The sequence below is a fragment of the Aegilops tauschii genome, chromosome 6 (assembly GCF_002575655.3).
Source record: "Aegilops tauschii subsp. strangulata cultivar AL8/78 chromosome 6, Aet v6.0, whole genome shotgun sequence".
Classification (NCBI taxonomy): Eukaryota; Viridiplantae; Streptophyta; class Magnoliopsida; order Poales; family Poaceae; genus Aegilops; species Aegilops tauschii.
In genome coordinates this window covers 105253539-105273852 of record NC_053040.3, presented here as the reverse complement: position 1 = coordinate 105273852, position 20314 = coordinate 105253539, and the positions used below count along the sequence as shown (strand labels likewise).

At 44.2% G+C, this 20314-nt stretch overlaps 1 long non-coding RNA gene across 1 annotated transcript; it reads left to right on the top strand.

The window, feature by feature from the left end:
- Positions 1-5483: 5483 nt before the first annotated feature.
- On the top strand, positions 5484-8104 carry LOC141025554 (uncharacterized). Its single transcript, XR_012187294.1, has 2 exons — positions 5484-6231; positions 7919-8104. It is a non-coding gene; the product is annotated as an uncharacterized lncRNA (long non-coding RNA).
- The last annotated feature ends 12210 nt before the right edge of the window (positions 8105-20314 follow it).

Below are 20314 nucleotides of genomic sequence, written 5' to 3'. Positions count from 1 at the left end.
GGGTTTCAACCTTCTTTTCAAACAAAAAACTGATGGTTAAATAATTAGTCTTGTACACACGGGCAGTGGCGGATCCAGGACCCAGGCAGGGGGGCCTGGGCCTGGGGCGTGATGATAACTTCCTTTGTTTACTATAGCAGATTACACACTGTAGCGGTACTGTAGCAGCCTGGGCCCTGGGCTTAGCCCAATCCTGGGTCCGCCCCTGCACACGGGTGTACTACCATATGTCCGTTGTAGATGACGTTTGCTGGATATTTACATGAGGATACAATGGATTTATGGATACCGTTGGAAAAGCATAGCTCTTATATCCTACACACTTAGGCAGCTCTCTCACTTGTCTACTAAAGAAGAAGTATTACTACATGATCGATTGTGTATAGGTGTTAGATAGGCGAGATCCACCAGCTAACATGAGATAGGAATTGGAGGCACATGGGAAATGTTTTTTGCGAGCGTCTACGGCACCACTAGAGAACTTTTCTCAGCCTCTACTATGGGAAGCAGAAAAGTAAAATTTGGATCTAATCATGGTATTTTCAAACAATTCTCTAGTCAGCCTATTCATAATGTTGGGCTAAGTACCTCCACATGGAGGTGTGTTCGCATCCTAACATCAGCCTAAAAGTCTAATACGTGTGAGCCGTTGATCTGATTTGCATCCAATGGTTGTGAGTGCTTCCTAGTGAAGGGAGTAGAGAAGAAAACCCTAGCCAATTAACCCCTGTTGGCGGTGGCTACCATTGTGAGAGTAAGGGAGCACACAAGAGAGGAACATAACCTGAGAGAAGAGAAGAGGAAGAAGAAGTGGAGGTTCAATCCAGATTTGTTGCTTCTGACTAGACAGTGTTCAAACTTGTGATTGGAGATTCCAACGTGCTTGGATTGACCCCAAACTTGGTGAGATCATTACTTAATTTGATTACTTCAATTTCAGAACTCGCGGATTTGAGGATTGCATTCGCGAAGCATCATATTGGAGATTGGTTTTGTCAACTCGACCTGCTACAATTTCAGAACTGAGTAGTTTTGAGAGACGAACTTTTTGGGTAGGTAAACCGTGTCCGGCTGAGCTGAAATTTTGAGGGATCTCAAAAAGTCGTGTGCCTACTCGTCTACCAAATTTTGGTATTATTTGGTTTAGTGGTCTAAGAGTTTTTTGTAAAATACCGAAAGAGGCAGAAGTTATGTAAACTCTATTTTGCTGAAATTTGGCCTCTTGTGGTTGTTGTTGCTGTTGTCAGTTGGCAAAGTGAAGAGTGTGTTGTAAAGTACTCTCGAAAGAGTGTGTTGTAAATATGTCCATCGAACAACATGTGCAACATAAAAGACTGCAATCTTACGGGTGTGCCATAGTACTAGACTAGATGGTCATCTTCATAATTTGCAAGCGAGAACTAAAGCCGTCGAACTCTACCATGATGCAATTTTTCTACTGAAGCCAAGAACCGACATATGATGTCATCAAATTGATTTGAGCCAATTAACTGGAAGCCTTTCTGTCCGTAAAAAGTTGTTGGAAATAATTGCACCCCTCTTCCATTACTATGTGTATAAAGAAGGTAGGATAGTATGGGTTCTGGGGCAATGCTATTGAATTGCAAAACAAAATTATAAAATGCGTTGAGCACCTCTCCTGCTTTGCTTACAAAATGTGTGTGGTCAGTGATGGTGGCGCGTGTTTTGCGTGAGCTCGAGCTATACATTTTTCATGTTCACATTATGTATCCGAGTCCTCAAGTTGTTTACCCTACAGTAGCCATCCGGCCAGCAGCTTGAGAGAGAAGTAGATCCCCTTTTATTTTATTTTTTATTTTTTGGTGTCAAGTGTTGCATATCTTTGTTGGTACTAGCGAACATAGGAGTTGAACGCACCAGAAACTATCGCACCAGCCGACATGTACCACGGAATTCTTGTTGGTGTTAATTTAGTCACCGCCGGCTAGGTAGATGCAAGTCTGGAGGTTCAGAATACATATCACGCTTAGCCCTTGTTTAGTCCTTGAATTCTTAATAGTGCTTGCTTATTCCTTGTTTGTTCATCTATGGACTTGTTGTGCTGCCAAAATAGATTCGCCATAATCAGCTTTGACATAGAAGTACACCAATATGTGCTTACTACACTAGAAATAGTCCGAATAAGATTTTATCTAGTTTTTAAAAACAAATTCCAAATAGATGTTTGTTTCAGATATAGACCCTAAAGTTGAAAGAAAATTTAAGAATCTGAGACTAGTGACTTTGTGCAGAGTGAGGCGTTTTGAAGGCCGAGCTACGTGACACCCTTTATCTGGTCCAGCCAATGTAGCGTTGTGATCTGTGCTGGCTGTTCAGATCAAATACATCGGTACCATGCGCTTATGTGCCTGAATTGTACATGGGCAGTGTTTTGTCCGAGGATTATCGGGACATGAGGTGTCACCTGAGCGACTTTGAATTTCCCCCATGTGGCTGCATCACTCGGCCGCGGGGGCACCAAATGCGTTCGATAGCCCCCCAAAAATAGGTGATGATCGCTTTTTATCAAGTTCCTCCAGATGTTAGGAGCGCCACAACCCAAAACTATCTTGACATGTATATATTTTGGGGGAAATGTTTGATTTTGACGTATTATTTTCTGGTTCTCATATGGTTGAGCCTAGGATTAAGATTGTGAAGCTAGGAGACAGCAATGTTAAAGCATACACTTTAGCCATGGAAAAATTGAGAGATGTGAACGTACTGCTTGAACCAATGTCCACCGTGCGGTATGGTACGGGATTGGCTGACAGAGAGTTGGCAGTAGATTTTGTTGGAAAAGCCTATTTGACGCATTTTTCGTCAAATTGTTGACGAAACATATATATGAGCGAGTCGAGAGAGCGATTTGGGCCGACCATCTGTAGTATACATACAACTTTCACGTTCCAGTATCGGTTCCCAGCCGGTTTCTTTGCTGGTTTTGAGAACCTTCTATAAGGTTCCTCAACCGGATTTTTCATTTTCCCTTATATTTTTTCTGTTTCTTTCCTTTTTTTTCTTTGTTATTTTTTCGTTTTTCTTCAAGTTTAATTTTCTTTTCCAAAATTTGTTCAGATTTGTTTTTACAAAAAATGTGATTTTGAAATAATGTTCATGTTTTGAACACAATTGTTCATAAAGAATATGTTTTCCCTTTTAAAAAATGATAACATATTAAAAAAAAATGATGTTTTCAAAATTTTGTTCGCGTTTTCAATTTTTGATTGGGAGTTTCAAGAAAAATTGTGTTAAAAATGTTCACATATTCAGAAAATGTTTGCATTTTCAAAAAATATTTTTGTTTTCTAGTTTTATTCAATTGTTTCAAAAAGTATTCCTGTTTTAAAAATATCACATATTTAATTTGTTTCGTCTTTCCAAAAATTGTTCGCATTTTGAAATCTTATTCGGGAGTTTCAAAAAATGTTTGCGCTTTCAACTTTTCAGAAATGTTCCTGTATTCATATTTTGTTCATAGATCCAAAAAAAGTTCTACTTTCAATTTTTCTGTGGTGTCTCGGAAAATGTTCCGTTGTTTTAGAATTGTTCAGTGACTCAAATTTTCACGCCTTAAAAAATATTTGAATGTTTTAAAAAAACTGTGCTTCAAAAACTATTTGTGTTTTAAAAAATTGTTCATAGTTTTGAAAAGGTTCATCTTTAAAAGAAAATCACTTTTTTATAACAAAATTGTGTTTTGCCGTTTAAAAAATGTCTCAGCTCGATGCTGTTGATAGTTCTTAAAGCTCCATACTGCCTATTAACCAACAACAGTAATTAGCTCAGGTGGCTAGCCACGTTTGCTCGAAAGCTGCAGGTCCCGTGTTTAATCCCCTTGCACGCTCTCTTATTTTTCAAATTTTTTGTGCGAACTACTAATGGACCGGCCCAGTTGAGGGGGGCGCCCTGTGCGAAGGAGTGCTAGCTGCCGCAACGAGCAGCATATAGGAGCTCCCATTCGGTTGGGTCTAATATCGGTCATAAGTAGGGATGTAAGTGGCAAATGAATGGCGTCCACAATCCCGTTTAGTTAGTTTTTACTAGCTTGATAGTTCATTTTTCTCAAACAAACAAAAAACCTTTTTAAACTATCATATGATAAGTGGGCTTTAAACGGGATTAAACGGGACCTGGTTGACATCCCTAACTCATAAGCAACATTTTGGTCCAGCAAACTCTTGCCATAGTGTTTCACAAGGATCAGCTATTCTGGGGGCGTCGTCGAAGAAACGACCCCTACAACCAGCCGAGATAAAGTGACGTATGAACAACCCTGCTAAGAGAACTAGGTTTTGGTTCTGTATACAGGGGTTAGGTCACAAGAGCACTGACCTATCCACAAAGGGGTGATGCCCAAAAAGCACCAAGGAAGTCGCCCTGCTGCTCACAATGCGGTTTGGTAGGACACATAAAGAACACATGCAACGACCCTCCCTAAAAGGGCAGCTTCGTTTATGCTTGTTCCTCTTCCTTTACTCGCAAACTTGAAAAGCATTGCCATGTGCGTTGAAAGTGGCTCATTTTATTTTCCAAATCCGTGTATGATGCATGTGGGCTTGTCTAGACTGGCACGTTTGATGTTTGCTGATTGGTTATAAAATTTGAGACTATCAGATTGCATGCGTCTAATGTGAACCTGGTTGTAATTTTTATTACCTCTAGTGTTCTCAGTACCGCCATGATTGATGAATAGATTGAAAATTTCTCTCATAAAAAATATGATTAACATTTTGTTTTCTATTTTATTTTGTTTTCAAATGCGCGTGTCGGCGCAGTCATGTTGTCCCCAGTCTAATTTGCATGTCTCTAGAACGGGCGGAAGATGGGGAGGAGGCTTGGCAACCATTGTGTTTTCGAAACTGCCTCATCGTACGATCAACTGGATACGATTTGTACGAGAAGAGACAAGCCCGTTTTCTGAGGTCTTGGCCCACCACACCAGATGAGTCTTGTCGTACACAGATCCTATAGAATTTGATCGTACGTATAGCAGCTCTCTTGTGTTTTTGTGCGCTATGGCGTGCTGAGGTGAGAGGCGTATATATGTAGGTTGGGAGTGTAAATAGTATAAAACTGCCACAATTTTGTTTAGGATTTGAAAAAAAAACTACCGTATTTTTGAAAGTAAAACCTATCACTTATGTGATTCGTTGTTTTGAAACATACTAATGTTGTCTGATTAAAATTTAATCATATTTATGACAGTTGTGACCCACATGTAAACAAGGACGTTGCATAAAAGTCAATTCCGTTAGGGAAACGTTTCGTGCACCGGCCGAAACTTCGTCGGCCGGTCCAGCACGAGACGTCTGATCGGGTAGCGATCCCTGCATCCCTGCATCACAGACGCACATCGTTCGCAAACCTCAGGAAAAAAAAGACGCACATCGAACGCGGGGATAGCTGGCCACGTGCCCTGGCAGGCCCACCTTATCTCTTCGTCTCTGAAAAATTTTCTGGCCACTCCCCATCATCTTCTTCCCCTGGATTTCTTTCCCCTCCTTTCCTTTCTTCTCTGTTACTGCGCACAACACACCAAGACGCACCACCACCACTCCCACACACTCCGTCCTTTACAGGAGTTCGCGTCGATGCAAAATCGAGCACTCACCGTTGCTGCCGCCGATGGGGTGGTTTTTGCTGCAATCCTCGCCGGCGGAGTTGCAACCGACGTGTTTGGAGGCGTCTGGCGGTGCTGGAACCGGACGTGCCCTCTCACTGCAGACGGTTTTTTGCTGGAACCAGCTTTATTTTTTGCTGGAACTTGCTACCTTTTTTGCTACATCTACTTCTTTTTGGATTTTTCTTCCTGTGATTTTTGCTGGAACCAGGCGCCTCGCATCGCCGATGTGTTTTTTTTGCTGGAACTAGCTTTATGTTTTGCTGGAACTTGCTACATGTTTTGCTACATCGATTTCTTCATTTGGTGATGATGGCTAGTGTTTTTGCTACAACCAGCTACTAGAAAAGTTACAACCTGGCGAGTGTTTTGTTACGATGGCGACGGGGTGGCGGCACCGGCGAGCTATTTTTGCTGGAACCATACTCTTTTTTTCCTACTACCGGCATTTTTTTGCTGCTACCACGGCAACTTGAGGGTGAGTACTATTTTTCTGCGAGCTCGTTGTCGGCGTGCTGCGACCGGCACCACCGAAGCTGTGGCCGTCACACCGGAGCTACGACCATCGCCGCGGGGAGCTGCAATCGCGGCCGCACGCTACTGTTGGGGTATGTAGTAATTTCAAAAAATTTCCTACGCACACGCAAGATCATGGTGATGCATAGCAACGAGAGGGGAGAGTGTTGTCCACGTACCCTCGTAGACCGACAGCGGAAGCGTTATCACAACGCGGTTGATGTAGTCGTACGTCTTCACGATCCGACCGATCAAGTACCGAACGCACGACACCTCCGAGTTCTACACACGTTCAGCTCGATGACGTCCCTCGAACTCCGATCCAGCCGAGTGTTAAGGGAGAGTTTCGTCAGCACGACGGCGTGGTGACGATGATGATGTTCCACCGGCGCAGGGCTTCGCCTAAGCTCCGCAACGGTATTATCGAGGTGTAATATGGTGGAGGGGGGCACCGCACACGGCTAAGAGATCTCAAGGATCAATTGTTGTGTCCATGGGGTGCCCCCTGCCCCCGTATATAAAGGAGCAAGGGAGGAGGAGGCCGGCCCTAGGAGGGGGCGCACCAAGTGTGGAGTCCTACTAGGACTCCCTAGTCCTAGTAGGATTCCACCTTCCATATGGAATAGGAAAAGAGGAAGGGAAAAAGAGAAGGAAGGAAGGGGGCGCATTCGGACCAGACCAAGGGGAGGGGTGCGGCGACCCTTGAGGCCCTTTTCCTTCTTTCCCGTATGGCCCAATAAGGCCCAATACGTATTCCCGTAACTCTCCGGTACTCCGAAAAATACCCGAATCACTCAAAACCTTTCCGAAGTCCGAATATAGTCGTCCAATATATCGATCTTTACGTCTCGACCATTTCGAGACTCCTCGTCATGTCCCCGATCTCATCCGGGACTCCGAACTCCTTCGGTACATCAACATACATAAACTCATAATAGAACTGTCATCGTAACTTTAAGCGTGCGGACCCTACGGGTTCGAGAACTATGTAGACATGACCGAGACACGTCTCCGATCAATAACCAATAGCGGGACCTGGATGCCCATATTGGCTCCCACATATTCTACGAAGATCTTTATCGGTCAGACCGCATAACAACATACGTTGTTCCCTTTGTCATCGGTATGTTACTTGCCCGAGATTCGATCGTCGGTATCTCGATACCTAGTTCAATCTCGTTACCGGCAAGTCTCTTTACTCGTTCCGTAACACATCATCCCGCAACTAACTCATTAGTCACAATGCTTGCAAGGCTTATAGTGATGTGCATTACCGAGTGGGCCCAGAGATACCTCTCCGACAATCGGAGTGACAAATCCTAATCTCGAAATACGCCAACCCAACAAGTACCTTTGGAGACACCTGTAGAGCACCTTTATAATCACCCATTTACGTTGTGACGTTTGGTAGCACACAAAGTGTTCCTCCGGTAAACGGGAGTTGCATAATCTCATACTCAGAGGAACATGTATAAGTCATGAAGAAATCAATAGCAACATACTAAACGATTGGGTGCTAAGCTAACGGAATGGGTCAAGTCAATCACGTCATTCTCCTAATGAGGTGATCTCGTTAATCAAATGACAACTTATGTTTATGGCTAGGAAACATAACCATCTTTGATTAACGAGCTAGTCAAGTAGAGGCATACTAGTGACACTCTGTTTGTCTATGTATTCACACATGTATTATGTTTCCGGTTAATACAATTCTAGCATGAATAATAAACATTTATCATGATATAAGGAAATAAATAATAACTTTATTATTGCCTCTAGAGCATATTGCCGGCGAGAACGCAAGAGGCGGCGGCAGCGACGGTGACCTACAGGGACGACGGCGACCGGCGGTGAGGGTAGCGACAGGCGAGACGCGACGCGTGGTGCTTCGAGGCTGGGCGCGTCACCAGTCCATGGCGGCGTGATGCAAGCTTTTTTTTTCTAAAAGAAAGAACACATCTGATGAAGAAAGGGGACAGAATCGTGTGGCTAGGCGTTGTTTGATCGAACGCTGCCCGTGCACCCGGCCCAAATTTCGGCTGGCGCACCGGCGCCTATCACTCGCCATTCCGTTAGCTTTGGCCATCAGGTTGGATGTGTGACAGGTGGGCCCCACTTATTTTTTTACAGAAGAGGTGATAGAGAGAAATCCATATGACTCGTTCGTTCCAGCCAGATGCGCTCAGTCGTCTGCCGAAATCGCCGCCAGCGACAAGACCCTTCGTCGTCGGCTCTGCACCTCTACCTCCTCTCTCCTCCGTGCTTCTCTACGCCCGCCGCTCCGGGCGGCACCCCATGGTGCGTGGGCATGGCCGACCTCGTGCTGCGCTCGACTGCGCATTAGGGGCGATTTTACCGTCTGGGCACCCTGGGCACGTGCCCGTGCTTGACGCCGCCACTTTCCAGAGCATCCACGAGCTCCCGAAGTCGCAAGAATCGCTAAGGTTGCTCGTATACGCTGAAAACTCGTGAAAATACGCTGCAAACAGGAAAACTACTCTATAACTGGGCCAGCGTGGTCATTTTGTTGTCTATTGGGCCTTTATTAGAATAACCAGGAGGTCATGCACCCTTTCTAACGTGGGCTACAACAAACTCGAGAATCCTAAAAAAAAACTCGAGAAAATCAGAAGTCCAATCGATCGGTTTGTTGCCTGTCGGCTGTCGAGCAGAGACGAGGAAATCGGGGAGATGGGAGCGGGCGCTCGTGCGGCACGCCCAAACCATAGCTCGGTACTCCGTTCTCGAAGACGATCTGGCAACTGGTGGAGGGCGGACTGCCGGAGAGCATCGATGAAGGGTGAGCCGCAATAGTGTGTTTGGCGCGCGGCTGGGCCACTACTCCGTTGGGCAAGGCGGGCGAGGGTCACGTACGATTGCAAGCGCCCAGGCGGGGGCTCCTCCCGTGGAAATATCATTCCGGCTCCGGCGGTCACACAAAGCCACGACCAAGAGGCGGCTAGCACCACACTGTAAAGAAGGGCTACCCCGGCACGCGACTATTAGGTGAGTCATTCTTTATAATTTAATGAAAAATTATGCAATTTAACATTGATTGTGTTGATTCAAATTAGGTTTGTTCAAACTACAGAATTAAGCATATTGTGAGATATGTGAAACTTGGGATTTTTGGAAGGCTAAAATATACTTTAGCTTACAATGTGCCCAGGCTTTAGCAATTCGCTAGCTCCGCCACTGCCGCGCATGTACCGCAGGAGGCGGCGGCGACCCTTGGCAACTCCAATGTCACGCGACGATGGCTCCCCATGGCACGTAGGGATCGCCGGCCTCGTGTCGTGCTCGGCCGCGCGTGAACCCCAGGCGGCAGCGACCCCTGGCGGCTCCAATGGTGCACGGTAGCGGCTGTAGGCGGCTCCCATGGCGCGTGCGGGGATGACCGGCCTCCGAGTTGGGAGGACTCGAATGTCTTTTTAATGTATCTAGGGACCCGATTGCTTTTCAAAACTATTTGTAGGGGATATTTTGTAAAAAATGAGGACATATTTATAAATTTGTAAAAAAACTGAGGGATTCAAGAAAAAATTTACATGAGAAATTTTATGAAGACTGACATGTGGGCCACAACTTTCATAACGGTAAAAGCTAATATAATTGACTTTTATGCCATGCCATCACTTACATGTTTGGACAAGCACATCAAGCCACACGGGTGCTCATGTTCCTATAACTCACTGTTCTCATTTAAACATGTTGGATTGTACGAGACTACACATATGTTACTAGTCTAAGTTATTATCTCTATAGTGGGGAGTAAGAGCATCTACAACCGGACCTCTTGACGTCTTTCCTGGCAGCTAGAACCCTAGCCACCGCCAGGAGAGTCCAATCTTCCAACGCCGTTCTCCGGCGACTCCTCTTCGCCAGTGACCTCGGTCGTCGGTGGTGACGGGGTCGCCAGACTCACACGCGTGGATCGTTTTTACTCTCTCGTAGTCTAGGTATCGTCTTGGCTTCGGCGACGACGATGACATCGCTAAATAAAGATTCTTCGGATTCTTCCCTGACAAGGCCATCGGTCCTATGGTTGGGGATGGATTTGTAAACCAGTCTGTTCAAGTAAGGATGGCGCGGCGACGACGTCATCCTCGTGGTGGACCTGTGCCCTCGGGCTCCGTCGTTGCGACGACATTTGCTCCAGCATCGACGTGGAGCATGGGAGGTAGTCCAGGAGCGGATGCAGATTGTGGTCTGTATCGACGACATCTAGAAAACAGAACGTGTGCTGGGTTCGTGGTTTGTGGATGGCAGGTATGGTTTCCTCCTTTGACATCTTAGTCGTGGTGGGGTGCCAGATCTGGAGTTCGATGGTGTGTCCGGGGTGTTGCCCCGGTCTGATTCGTTCAATGACAAGGGCTTCACTTTTGGCGAGTCACTTTGGAGGTCCGCAAAGCTGCATATCAGCGATGGAGCCGCGTCGAGCTCGGGTGAGGAGGTGATCTGTCATTCTTTTCTTCGGTGGCTGCTATGGTGGTGCCGGAGGCAGGTGACGGGCGTTGGTGTCAAGCTCAGAGATGTTCTGCTATCTTTTCTGTTTTGTCATGTCGGTCCTTACGTGACTTGTATTTTGATCTTTGTGACATGAATGAGACACGTATTATCATGCAAAAAAAGCGGACCTGTCAAACCCGCCTCATACGCCCAGGCGGGCCGCCCAGTCACTGCCCGGTCATGATTTTTTTGACCCAGACGAGCCCCTCAAACGGCCCTCAAACGCCCCGGCTGACCGGCACCCCCATATCCAGCCCAAATATGGGGCGGTGGGGGCGCCCGAGCACGCCCGCCACGTCGGACCAGGCCCACGCTGGCCCATCCGACCCCACATAAACTCCTCCCCATCCGCTCGCCGGACCAAACCCTAGCCACTTCACTCCCCTCCCCTCCACTCTCCTTTGCCACCCAAGCTCGTCTCCGGCTCTTTCCGGTCGTCTCCGGCATGGAGGGTAGCGTATCCGAGTCCTTCACCTCCAGATCCGTTGACCCCGAGCTCATCCCGCGTGGCCCCGAGGAGGAGATGGCCGTTATTGTTGTTAGACCACTCTAATATTGCTTCTCGACTTTGTTTTCTCCAAGTTTTGACATGTTTTATCAATATGTATTGCATAACTGCAATATTTTAGAAATGGGTAGGGACGACCACATTACTAGCCGATCATTTAAAAACAACAAGTTTTCATAGGGACCAATGATATGAGAATTAGTTTGATTTTAGCCAATAAACGGAACATGCCGTGACTCATGAATGCAGATGTATCACTATTTTAAAAGTTGAGTCCAATTAGGGAAGACCGAGCCCCACGAAGGCAATGAAATGTAATTAGAGTTAGAAACCAAAATTCTATATCCTCGTTGGTCAGCAATTATGTGCCAATGTGACCCGACCAGTGAGCCATTGCCCAAATCTCGAGATGTGCCTCTATCAATCGAGTGTCCTTGTTGTTTGCTAGATATTTATGTGAGGAACTGAGGATATAATGGATTCATGGATGGCGTTGGAAAAACATAGCTCTTATATACTACTTCCTCCGTTCCTAAATATAAGTTTTCGTAGAGATTTCACTATGAACCAAATACGGATGTATATAGATGCATTTTAGAGTGTAATAATTCACTCATTTTGCTCCGTATGTAGTCCATAGTGGATTCGCTACAAAGACTTATATGTAGGAACGGAGGAAGTAGTACACACTTAGACAGCTCCCTTGCTTGTCTGCTAAAAACAAAATGTTGCTATATGGTCGATTGTGTATAGGTGCTAGGTACACGACATTCACCAGCTTTAAACATGAGATAGGAGTTGGAGGCACCTGGGAAATGTTTTACGCGATGATTAGGAGAAGTACCGGAGAACTTTGCTCGTCTCTAATACGCAAGGTCCAAAACTTTTAGGGCTAGCAAGAAAAGTAAAATTTGGATCTAATCATGGTGCTTTGAAACAATTCTCTTGTACGCCGGATCGTACATGGGATACATATGGTTGGACGATTTCTCTCCTCATGATCGGTGGGTTTACTCTGTGGTGCCGGCGTAATGGGGCCTTGGCTCATTGAGTGGCTGCCTATTCGTTCCTTGATCTGCAAAGCTTTGCCTTTGATTGGGTTGCATTCCTGTACTTACGGACGTTCAGTAAGTCGGTTGTGCCACGTCTGCAAACTGCAGTGTATGAATGTGAAGGTTGGCGGCCGAACATTTAGACCTTTGTCTCCGGTTACCAAACGCATGAAACCACTGGCTTTCTTAATGCTACACAATGGAGGCCTGAAACCTTCCCTCTCTTTTTTCCAAGAACTCGCATCAGCAGCTTTACCTTGTCAATCTATTATTGCATCAGCAGGGTAAAATAGAAACATGAGACGTGATTGACAATTAACTGGAAGCCTTCATACACGGAAAAAAGTTGATGGAAATAACTGTACCCCTTCCATTACTTGGCGTATAAAGAAGAGAGGATAATGTGGGTTCTGGGCAGTGCTAATGAATTGCAAAACAAAATTATAAAATGTGTTGAAGCACCTCTCCTGCTTTGCTTATAGTGTGTGTGTGTGGTCAGTGGTGGTGGCGTGTGTGTTGCTGCTTCATGAGCTCGAGCTTTACATTCTTCATGTTCACATTAGGTATCCGAGTCCTCAAGCTGTTGCCCTGCAGTAGCCATCCGACCCACAGTTTGAGAGAGAGGTGGATCACCTTTTATTTTATTTATTTTATTTTAATTTTTATAGATATCATGTATTGCAATTCTTGGTTGGTACAAGCGTATGTAGGGGTTTGACGCACCGGAACTATCCCACCGACTGTCATGTACCACGGAATTCTTGCTTGTTTCTGTCTGGTCACCACAGGCTAGATGTGAGTCACAAGGTTCAGAATACATATCAGTATATCATGCTTAGTAGTGTTTGCTCGTTTAAATTCCAACAACAGGACAACTGTATTAGATATGTCATCGACCGATTAAAGATGATAGTTCACATTGAGGCCATGAGACACACTGGCCTTATCTAGATAGTGCGATGTACTCCCACGTTAAATCTTGAATCATTCTCCCGAATGGAGTTTGCTTGACTCAGTCAACAAAATCGAACTATTATATGAAATAAAAGAAATTACAGTTGTCGTAACTAAAACTATGTACGCACAAATAAACTACAGTAGACGCCGGACAAGGTTCATCTAGCCCACGGATGAGAATATGAGATGATCACATATATGATAACCGCAATCAACTTTGTATATGTTTGTTCATTAAGCATGCATAAGGTCAACAAATTTAATCTCCGCCGGGAACATGAAATTTAGGCTACTATACCGGGAAGTCGATCAGGCATTGTTGAGGAGGAGGTCGACTTTGTCGTATTTATGCCATAGTAATCAATTTCATGCACTTGAAGCGTTGATGCACTCGACCTGGTTGTCGTGCATCAACTTTAATTAAAACAGTTTGTGTGCATCATATGATGCAGAGGCTGAGGGTTTCAACCTTCTTTTTCAAAGAAAAAAACTGATGGTTAAATAATCAATTTTGTACACGAGGGTGTACTACTGTATGTACAACATGAACAAAAAGTCGAGGGATGCAAGGATTCCGTTGTAGATGCGGTTTGCTAGATATTTATATGAGGGTACAATGGATTTATGGGTAGCGTTGGAAAAACATAACTCTTATATCCTACACACTTAGGCAGCTCTCTCACTTGTCTGCTAAAGAACAAATATTACTACATGATCGATTGTGTGTAGGTGTTAGATACAAGAGATCCACCAGCTTTAAACATGAGATATGAATTGGAGGCACCTGGGAAATGTTCTATGCAAGCATCGACGATAGCACTAGAGAACTTTCCTCAGCCTCTACTATGAGAGGCAAAAAAGTAAATTTTGGATCTAATCATGGTGCTTTCAAACAATTTTCTAGTCAGCATGTTCATATTGTTGGGCTAAGTCTCTCTACATGGAGGTGTGTTGGCATTCCAACATTAGCCCAAAAGTCCAACACGCGTGAGTCATTGATCTGATTTGCATCCAACGGTTGTAAGTGCTTCCTAGTGAAGGGAGTAAAGAAGAAAACCCTAGCCACTCCACCCCTGTTGCTGGTGGCTACCATTGTGAGAGTGAGAGAAAACACACGAGAGGAGCACAACCTAAGAGAAGAGGGGAAGAAGAAGTGGATGTTCTATCTAGATTTGTTGCTTCTGACTAGACAGTGTTCAATCTGGTGATTGGAGATTCAAACGTGCTTGGATTGACCCTAAACTTGGTGAGCTCATTCCTTACTTTGAGTACTTGAATCTGGCTAGCTGGTTTGAGGATTGGGTCCGTGGAGCATCACATATGAGATTGGTTTTATCAGCTCGGACTGCCGAACAAAGTAGTTTTGAGAGACAAATAGTTTGGGCAGGCAAACCATGTCTGATTGAGCTGAAATTTTGAGGGATCTCAGAAACTCATGTGTCTACTCGTCTACCAAATTTGATGTTATTCGGCTTAGCGGTTTAAGAGCATTTTGCAAAATACTGAAGGGGACAGAAGTCGTGTAAACTCTGTTTTGCTGAAATCTGGCATCTTGTGGTTGTTGTTGCTGCTATCGGTTGGCAACATGAAGAGTATGTTGTAAAACTGTCCATCAAACAACATGTGCAAAATAAAAACCTGCAGTCTTGCAGGTGCGCCATAGTACTAGAGTAGATGGCGGTCTTCATAATTTACAAGCGAGAACTGGAGCCGTCGAATTCTACCACGCTACAACTTTTGCATTGAAGCCAAGAACCGACAGGATATCATCAACTTTATTTGAGCCAATAAACTAGAAGCCTTTCTGCCCCTAAAAAGTTGTTGGAAATAATTGTACCCCCTTCCATCACTATGTGTATAAAGAAGGTAGGGTAGTATGAGTTCTGGGCAGTGCAATTGAATTGCAAAACAAAATTATAAAATGTGTTGAAGCACCTCTCTTGCTTTGCTTACAGAATGTGTGTGGTCAGTGGTGGTGGCGCGTGTGTTACGCGAGCTCGAGCTATACATTCTTCATGTTCACGTTATGTATCCGAGTCCTCAAGTTGTTTGCTCCGCAGTAGCCATCTGACCAGCAGCTTGAGAGAGAAGTAGATCATTTTATTTTTTAATTTTTTTGATGTCAAGCGTTGCGTGTGTTTGTTGGTACTAGCGAACATAGGAGTTGGATGCATCGGAAACTATGGCACCGGCCGACATGTATCGCGGAATTCTTGTTGGTGTCAATTTAGTCACCGCGGGCTAGGTAGATGCAAGTCTGGTGGTTCAGAATACATATCACGCTTAGTCCTTGTTTAGTCCTTGAATTCTTAATAGTGATGTCCTTGTTTGTTCATCTATGGATTTGCTGTGCTGCCAAAAATAGATTCGACATAATCAGCTTTGACATAGAAGTACAGATGGATGTGCTTAAGCTCAATACTACACTAGAAATAGTCTGAATCAGATTTTGGCTAGTTTTTGAAAACAAATTCCAAATAGATGTTTGTTTCAGATTCAGACCCTAAAGCTGAAAGAAAATTTAAGAATCTGAAACTAGTGACTTTATGCAGAGTGATACTCGTTTTGAAGGCCGGGCTACGTGACGCCCTTTATCTGGTCCACCCAATGTAGCGTTGTGATTTGTGCCCGATTCTTTAACTAGTACTATATAGTATACACTGGTTGTTGAGATCAAATACATCGGTGTCATGCGCTTAGGCCATCTCTGAAGCGGACCTTCAAACCATCTGCATCCGTTCAGACCGCGCATTCCGAATGTGTTTTGTCATCCAACATGGTCCTGCATTGATACGCTGATCGGTCAGACACACTTTTTCCCGCAAACCCGAGACAAACAAAGGTGGGCTTTGTGGAGTCCACACATTCGTGTGGCCAAGTGCGTTTGATGGCCTCACAAAAATAGGTGATGATCTCTTTTCACCGAGTTCTTCCGGATGTTAGGAGCCCCACAACCCTTGACATGTAGTATATAATTTTGAAAAAATGTTTGATTAGTTTTTGTTTCTCAAATGGTTGAGCCCGGGGTTAAGATTGTTTTTTTACCCAACACCGTAGAACAATTGTTCTACGGTAAATATATTAAAATAAATATAGTACAAATATATTACAGATCCCCAAAGGGAGGAGCTTCAGCGAAGAAGCTAGCCAATGCCTGCTCTAGGTATGAAACTCATGATTACAGATTATGTTCTATCCACTGAGACAGCCGAGCTTCAAACTTTTGCTTGATCTTGTGTTTGAGAAGTTTGAGGTCTTGTTTAAGGTAAAATCTCCAAGACTGAATGGACTGTGGAATTGCTCTGAAGATCTTGCCATTCCTCTGTAGCCATATATTCCAACAACCCAAAATGATGATGTCAACTGCAAACTGCTTTGGCAAGAGATTTAAGGCCAGTATGGTATCCTCATAAACTGATGTACCTCTTTTCCTATGTGGAATCAAGGAATTCCAACAATCCTGTGCAAAGTTACAGTCCCATAACAAGTGCATAGTGGTCTCTTCTGCTTGCTGGTTGCAATTAGGACAATGAATGTCATCTACATGCATACCTTTTCTGATTAGGAGAGATCTAGTGTTGATTCTGCAATGAGCCACTAACCAAAAGAAGATTTTGTGCTTGAGTCTGCTAGAACTTCTCCAAATAATACTGAAAAAGGGATGTTCTTCCCACTGTTCCAAAATTGGATTATAGATGTGGATTGCAGAGGTCTTGCCAGCAGCCCCAATGATAGTCCACTTATCTTCTCTGTTTGGGAGTAAAGTGGGTGCTAGATCTTGAAGTTGATTGAGTTCCTCATATGCTTCAATAGAAAGAGGCAGATGAAAATGTTCAGTCCAATCATTCTCCCCAAAAAAGTCTTGAATAGACTGCTCATCATTCAGTGCAAAGGAGTGGAGATGTGGAAGGGTAGATTGCAGGTTATGCTCACTCCAAGTATCTTTCCAAAAAAGTACAGTTTGTCCATTTCCAATTGTGCACCTGCTAATCTGCTTAAACCTTTCTAGGAGACTTATGTGTGATTTCCACCAGAAACAACCCACAGCTTTTCCTGTTGGAGATTCTGAATGATAATACTTCTCCTAGACCAGCTTAATCCAAGGTATATCTTCTTTGTTCATAAACTTGAGGAGGTTTTCCATGAGGAGGGCCTTATTGTGGAGAGCCATATCAAGAATACCAAGTCCCCCTTGCTTTTTTGGTAAACACACCTTGGACCAAGCAATGAGTGTTGTCCCTCTATCTTCGATGCCAAATTTTCTCCAGAGAAAGTTTCTCAAATACTTATTGATTTGCTCAATCACACCTATAGGAAGTGCCAAGGTACACATAAAGAATATTAGTAAGGCTACAAATATAGATTTGATGAGTAATAATCTTCCATCATATGACAGCATGGTAGAACAACCAGAGAGCCTTCTCTCAATTCTTTGCATCATTGGGCTATAATCTTCAATTTTTGGCTTAGAAGTACCAAGTGGAAGGCCTAGATAAGTGAAGGGGAAGTGGCCTTGTTGACACTCCATAATATTGAGTAGGGTTTGGAGCTGAGGGTCAGAAACATTGATTGTCACCATGAAATATTTCTCATAATTAACTTTAAGCCCAATAAAAGCAGTATAATGCAAGATGAGGTTTTTGACTTGAGCAAGTTGTCTGGCATCAGCAGGCAGTACTAGGATTGTATCATCAGTATATTGGATCACAGGAAAATCTGGGCAAGCTTGACTACTAATGGGAGCATGAATCAAATTCTGGTGCATAGCTTCATTGAGCATTAACTGAAGAAGATCAGCTGCAAGCACAAAGAGTAAAGGAGAAACATGATCCCCTTGTCTGACTCCTTGTCTGCAGTGAAAAAGTTTCCCAGGCACTCCATTGAGCAGAACAGAGGAAGTACTTGAGGAAAGCAACATTGTGATCCAATTAATTCATCTACTTCCAAAACCTCTGGCTTTCAGAATAGCAAGAATGGCTTTATGGTTAAGCAGATCAAAAGCTTTCTCAAAGTCCAATTTGAGGAGTGCAATAGGCTATTTAGATTGCTGACATTGATGCAGATATTCAAAAGCCCACCCCAGACAATCATGAATAGTTCCGCTCTTGATGAAGCCATATTGATTAGTGTGCACAATCTTGAGAATGATAGTATGTAATCTATTGGCCAAAAGTTTGGTAATGATCTTGATAGTGCAATTGAGTAGAGAAATTGGTCTGAAGTCATTGGTTGTCACTGGATTGTCCTTCTTTGGAATCAAAGTGATGAAAGAGGCATTGATACTCTGAAGGGAGATCTTCCCATGATAGAAATCATCAATGAACTTGTAGAAATCTTGAGCAATGATATTCCAGTAGTCATTAATAAAATCTCCATTGAAACCATCCGGCCCTGGTGCTTTATCAGAAGGCAGGTGCTTCATAACAGAGTAAATTTCTTGCTTGGTGAAGGGGGCATCCAGTTCCTGCAAGTCCTCTACCCTGGTAATGAGGTTGATCAGGTTTAGAGGGTCTGAGATCTCTCTAGTCTGGCCCAGTCTTTCTTTAAATGTAGCCTAGAGAATTGCTGCTTTTTCATGATGGTCTGACATTTCTACTCCTTGATCATTGCATAAACATTGAATGTAGTTATGTCTGTATTTGATGGTTACCTTAGCCTGAAAAAAATTGGAGTTTTCATCACCAAATTTAACCCATCGAATTGTTGCTCTTTGTCTCCAATAAATCCTTTGAAAAGACAGTAATTTTAACAAATGCTCTTTTAGCATTTCCCTTCCATTCTGTTCTATATCTGTGAGCACTCTGTATTCCTCAAAAAGATCTCACATCAAGATGACATTATTTGTGGCCTGAATGCTGCTAGCTAGGTTGGAGATGATTTTACTCCAAATTTTCAGACCTTTCAGGAGCCTTTTGAATTTTGCAGTGATGAGTTTAGCACTGTAACTTGCCAAAATGGGTTGTTGCCAAATAGATTGGACAACCTCTTGGAAATCATGATGCTGAAGCCAGAAGTTTTCAAATCTGAAGACTTGAGCTCTAGGAATGCTTGTACCAATTTTTATGACAAAAGGACAGTGATCAGAAACAGGTTTTGCCAGAGGAATAGCCATAGTATTGGGATAATTGGAAGTCCAATTTTCAGAGGTGAACACCCAGTCAATTTTCTCCAGCAGGGGAGCTTACTGCATATTGCTCCAAGTAAAATGTGACGCCCCTGATTCAATCATACACTAATCATACACGCAAACGTGTACGATTAAGATCAGGGACTCACGGGAAGATATCACAACACAACTCTAAAATAAAATAAGTCATACAAGCATCATAATACAAGCCAGGGCCTCGAGGGCTCGAATACAAGTGCTCGATCATAGACGAGTCAGCGGAAGCAACAATATCTGAGTACAGACATAAGTTAAACAAGTTGCCATAAGATGGCTAGCACAAACTGGGATACAGATCGAAAGAGGCGCAGGCCTCCTGCCTGGGATCCTCCTAAACTACTCCTGGTCGTCGTCAGAGGCCTGCACGTAGTAGTAGGCACCTCCAGTGTAGTAGGAGTCATCGTCGACGGTGGCGTTTGGCTCCTAGGCTCGGACATCTGGTTGCGACGACCAGGTAGAAGGGAAAGGGGGAAAAGAGGGAGAAAAGCAATCGTGAGTACTCATCCAAAGTAGTCGCAAGCACGGAGCTACACTACATATGCATGGGTATATGTGTAAAGGGCCATATCGGTGGACTGAACTGCAGAATACCAAAATAAGAGGGGGATAGCTAATCCTGTCGAAGACTACGCTTCTGGCCACCTCCATCTTGCAGCATGTACAAGAGAGTAGATTGTAAGTTCACCAAGTAGCATCGCATAGCATAATCCTACCCGGCGATCCCCTCCTCATCGCCCTGTTAGAGAGCGATCACCAGGTTATATCTGGCACTTGGAAGGGTGTGTTTTATTAAGTATCCAGTTCTAGTTGTCATAAGGTCAAGGTACAATTCCGGGTCGCCTGTTACCGTGGACACGACTATTCGAATAGATCAACTTCCCTGCAGGGGTGCACCACATTACCCGACACGCTCGATCCCTCTGGCCGGGCACACTTTCCCGGGTCATGTCCGGCCTCGGGAGATCAACACGTCGCAGCCCTAC